Genomic DNA, 5,473 nt, shown 5'->3' with positions numbered 1-5,473 from the left:
TTCAAGCTTTTTTAACATGTGTGGCTGTGTTTACTCTTTTTTATAGTGGACTAATAATTTATTATGTTGTGTAAGTGGGCTTTTTGTTTTTCTTTTTGTCTTTGAAACTGTACAAAGTTACAAGGAGGAAACCCCTCGTAAAGATAACGTTTGCTAACAGTGAGAGGCGTGGAGAGAGGACAGTGCAGCTTGGGGTTCATGTTGCCACTAAGTCTTTGTGCATTGTGTAGTCGACAGCTCATGGACCCCAGCTGGGCCACAGACCCTCTGCCTCCCTCAATGAATGGGAGAGATAGGGGAAGGTAGTATAAGATAATGCACTATTATTGAACATCTAACTCTGAAGACTGCTACTATGAAATCCCAGGGGCCACTCAGTAAATATATTTATTGTTGTCCCTTTCTCTTCAGTGGTGTGAAACTATTGGCTTTTTTTTTTTTTATTGTGAACGTACTATGTATCTGCCATGATGAGCTAAAATTAACCAATGGCGACTCTCTCTCTCTCAATGACAAGAGGTTCATGCAGCCCAAACTCGCCACGTCTGGATATGGACCAGCCTGCTGGGAACCACAACAATGGTGTGAGGGGTGTTGTGGACTTGTTTACTCAATCAATCACACACATACACACATCTATTCCAGAGATGGTCCATTAAATATGTATCCCTCTGTTGTGTGTGGTCCACTAATGCAGCCCTCTGCGGAGCTGCGTAGACAAGTTTAGCAAGCACTTGCATAGTGGAATGAAGGCACTATCGCCAAATTGCATCACTCATAAGCATTTTTAAGTGGTACAGAGGTTGCATCTTCAGAGAGAGAGAGAGTGCCTAGATCCACGTCATGACAATAAACCAACATGACAGAGCTTATAGAGGCTTGGAGCCATTACAAGTCAGAGACTGTGAGAAAGCAAATACTGTATGTTTAGTTGTTCTATTTTAGTATTTTTAAAAAATAATTCTGTTAAATCTGACTAATTCTACAAGAGAAATGATTTATGGGGAGATCTTTTTCTCATTAAGATTCTATTGGATTTCAGACAGATTTCAGACTGATGTGGGGGTTGGAGACTGAATTTGAGACATACAGTCGTACCTTCATGGGTTCAATGTGTTTGTCTGGGGGGGATTAGAGTATTTAGAGTTCTATAGAGCCTTCCACTGCTCGACTGGTTTAGCCCAAGGCAGTTTAGGTTCAGTGAGACCCATTAATAAAATGAAGCATACAAGAGAATTACATACAACTGACTTTGAATCTGAATAGTGTGGAATGTACACATATACTATATATGATACAGTGCTATCTCATTGCAGTTTTACCTGGTATTATGATGAAGCTTAGCTAAGTCCCTTGCTATGGTTGAGTGGTGTGTGGTATTCATTAGTGTGGAGGCTGAGGTCATCCAGAGAGACGGACACCGTCCAAATTACACCACCACGGGAACTTGTCTCATCGTTTCTCTCCACGACTTAGTCACCCGCGAGATGTCAACCTACGGTCCTGTTTTTTTTTTGTTCGTTTTTTTCTGTTCTCCCCTCGCTTCCCCCCCCTGCTGTGTCTGTGGTCATTAAAATGGTGATGGATGGACAGAGAAGAGAAAAGCGTGGAGGACGAGAGGAAATGGTCCTGATCCACCGGTGCTACTGCTGCATGAAGTTTACTCCCAGGAGACCAACCATCACTGAGGGGTAGTTCCAACCATAGACTGTATATAGGACAGAGTGGCTCCATTCAGCTATGTTCTATAGAATTGAAGCCACCGAGGCATTCTATATATACAGTCTATGGTTCCAACAGAACTGCTCCTGCTCATCACTCTCCCTTCTCTGAGCTGATGCCAGTTTGTAAATAATAACACTTGAGACCGTAGCCATGTCCAGTACTTTGTGGGATATATACAGTATAGTGTATTGAACTAAATTTCCAATTACTGTAGGCTGTATGTAATCACATATGACAGCAGTGCTCTTTTTGTCTGGTTTTTGTTTGGGTTACTTTTTTTTCATGTGCAATGCCAACACAAGTGAACTTCACAAAGTTCTGACGCAGGGCCACAGTGGTCTGGGTTGGGTTCAGTGCTGTCTTCTACTTTTGGAATAGATTTAGCTATTTTCTATTTCTGTTACTTTTCAAAAATGACTGTACATATAATAAAAAAAACAAGACAAGACAGTGGAAATCTCTAATCCTACTCTCATTCTCAAGTTTGTTGGACAGCATCTCTCCCATATACCTTCCCAATATCCCCTTCCTCTAAACTTCCTGCTTTCATCAAGAACGTGTCTCTCCAGAGTGACATGGCATTATGAGTGACAGTAAAAGGTGAGTCCTCAGTACAACCTTAGAGATCTGCCTGAATTTGAAGCCAGCACAGCCCACACACCTGCTAACTATGGGCCTTTTTACACTTGTTTTGAAAATATGTCTTGGGTGATCCGATCGCAAGAGGTCAGCCGAGACACATCACTGTTTGTTTACACATTCAAAGTGTGTAGGTGTCGCCATTGATGACTCATGTTAAGATTACATTACTGCACAACGTCACAGTCATTAGAACTCCCATTGTCCGGGACACATCAGAATGCATTTGCGTTTACACTACAAAACAAATGTGGTCAAATGCATCTCAGACCAGCTCAGCAGGTAATGAGCTTACCATGCATCTTGTTAATTGTTTACACTTGTAGAACTGGCCCGTTGTGATTGGATCACCCAAGACACATTCTAAAAACAAATGTAAACAGGCCCCAATTGTCCCCATCACCCCAGTCTCTGACCCACAAACAAACACATGGCAAACACAAACCTTCCTCATCAACCATCTGTGACCTAGTTTACCATGTGTGCCATGAAGGTTGTGTTCTCTAAATGTGTTTTTTTTTTTTTTAATTATTAGAATAGGAAATAGTTGGGATGTTTGATACAGTTTCGGGGGTGTAGGATTTACCATAGCAAGCATCAGGTTTGACCTCCTCTGTATTTAAATCCCTTCTTATGGAAGTCAGTAGGATAGTTTTCTGAGGAGAGAATTTATATTCAAGACATTCTTCAGCTTAGTGGTTAAACAATATCATATCCACTATCCAACAAATTCATTGCCAAGTTTCTAGAAAACACAATTTGAAGGTATGCTTCTTTTATTTGTGTAGGCCTATACAGCAGTAAATCTGAAAACCTTTTATCTTAACCATTGTGTCTCATAGCTCAAACAACACATGTGCCTTCAAGTTCTCTCCACAACAATGGAGGGCTCTTGATAATAGCACACATGCAGTGTCCCATGAGTTTGGAAATTCAAAGGAAGGTGCTCAGTATGTACAATTTCCTGTTCCTCTGTTTTCTTCTCTCTATCTTGTGCCTGAACGTTAAGCCCCTTCATTTGTACCCCCCCCCCCCCCTTTTTAAAAAAAAAATATACGGAGCATGAATGCCATTGTTCCCTGAAACTCTGAGGCCTTTTATCACTTTTCAGTTGTAGACAAAGCCTTGCCCTCTGGAAGGAGGGAAGATAATGTAGCCCCCTCTCTGCACAGGGAAATCAGATCTCCTCGCAACGAGTCGATTGAAAAATAAGTCACATCTTTGCATAATACCCAAGCCATGGATGCGTTAAAGAGAGAGGGAAATCAATGGCTACCTCCCACTATTGTTACAGTATAGCTCATCAGTATTCCCCCCCGCCCCCCTATACTGTATGCTCAAGGGCCTTAGGAAAAACTGTGAACAATGACTGGCTGAGGGAGAGAAGCTATTACTGTAATATGGCAACAGCGATAGTAGCTATTAGGTGTCTCAAAGTTAGGAAATTATATAACTATGCTGACTACAATGTAAAGCCAGTAAAGGTATCTCAGTTGTTAAGTATATGACCCCTATGCATTACATATTGTTAGGTGTGTGTGTGTGTCTTTTTGTCCTTGTGTGTATCTTTACATAGCTAGCTTACTTGTCAGTTTAGGGTTTACACAAAAATGCAACACACAGATACTGAGAAACAAACTGCTGTCTGATGAGAGTAGGCCTATCCAGGACATTCTTTCACCTGGAAGACGACACAGAAATGCCCATAGCTAAAAGGTATTCAGTACAGTTGCTCAAAGACTTTCTGGCTACATCATAGACTATGGGCTACATGTTGTTAAAGGTGTCATGTGTAAGAATTGAGGTAAAAATATTCAAAAAATGAGCTACACGCATCAAAAGAATGAGAAGAAATAAGGGCGATGATGTCATTAAAAAAATGACAAGGTATAGTGCTGCAGAGATATCAACCTGAATTAGCATGCTAAATTACTAGCCACAGCCCGACAGGTGTCATATTACCAGTTTCGGCCATGGGAACAACATGGGCAACATAACCGCCAGCCAAACTGCAATACACGTTTCTTGGTTGTTAATCTAGGGTAGACCAACTCCCTTTCTGGAGGTATACTGCCCCCATCTTTTATGGAATGTGGAGTATGAATTGATTTTTTGGCGGACATTACACATGGCACCTTTAAAGGATCCCTGACTCTGGTCTTTAAGCCTGCACCTTCCCAACAGACCTGATTGATAGCCAGCCCACATATGTGCGATGCTAAGTGCCGCAGCAGCAGAAGGCATCAGGGACATTTTTAGGAGTCTTTTTGATGACACAGGCTTTCCCCTCCATAAATGTCTTCTGCCATTAAACACTCAGCCTGGGCTGGATGCCAGAGAAACCATACATACGGCAGTTTAAGTGTTTATACGCTGTGTAATATTTTATACAGGGAATTGATGAGAGTAAGGCCCATATAGTAAGTAATGTATACTGTTGAGGCCTTGTCACCACTTCTTTTCTTGTTTGTTTTTTTCAGTGGGATGCAAGCAATGCAAATATTTTGTTTGTATAATAGTGTCTAAATGGTTCATTCCCTTCAAATAATTACAAGGCATCAGTGGAGACTTCTGAAGAAAGACTATCAATTCAGGTTAACTCTTAACTTGGTGGCTGCCAAAATATTGCTGATGAGCCTTTTGTGTGTGTGTGTGTGTGTGGGGGGGGGGGGGGGGGGGGGGTAAATCCTTTCAATCCGTCATGAAATCATTTCCAGTTTTGAAATCATAGACTTTAAAATCACATACAATCTCAAGTAAATCAGCTCAGTAATAAATCAATTAAGTGCATTTAACTTGCAATGAAAGTATGCCTAGATGGTTAACAGTTGAGCCATATGCTTCACAAAGCAGCCAAAATTTCAGACTGCAGGGAGGCAGCTGAGTGTATCATTGTTTGTGTGACTCAACTTGGCCACCACGTGATATGACACATTGTCAGTGGGAGCCAAAATAACACACACACACACATGCATAAACCACCAGTGAAACATCATTTGATTTTACAGAAATAATAATGAACGTGGTCTTTTGCTTTCCACATTCCAGTGTTCGTGTTTCACAGATAGGTGTCTAAGCATGACTAATACCTTTGATCTGGTGTTGTTAC

The 5,473-nt window shown here is 41.3% G+C and overlaps 1 protein-coding gene across 1 annotated transcript in view; it reads left to right on the top strand.

Annotated features, from left to right (window-relative positions):
• nkain2 (sodium/potassium transporting ATPase interacting 2) overlaps nt 1-2,189 on the top strand; it is a 175,802-nt gene extending 173,613 nt beyond the window's left edge. Inside the window, exon 7 of the mRNA XM_042096064.1 lies at nt 1-2,189. This exon is cut by the window's left edge and continues 1,380 nt beyond it. The gene's annotated coding sequence lies outside the window, so the exon portion shown is untranslated.
• The last annotated feature ends 3,284 nt before the right edge of the window (nt 2,190-5,473 follow it).

This window comes from Alosa sapidissima, chromosome 6 (assembly GCF_018492685.1).
Source record: "Alosa sapidissima isolate fAloSap1 chromosome 6, fAloSap1.pri, whole genome shotgun sequence".
In the NCBI taxonomy this organism is placed as follows: Eukaryota; Metazoa; Chordata; class Actinopteri; order Clupeiformes; family Clupeidae; genus Alosa; species Alosa sapidissima.
Note: the sequence above shows the minus strand (reverse complement) of the source record. Positions and strands in the feature narration are given on the sequence as shown.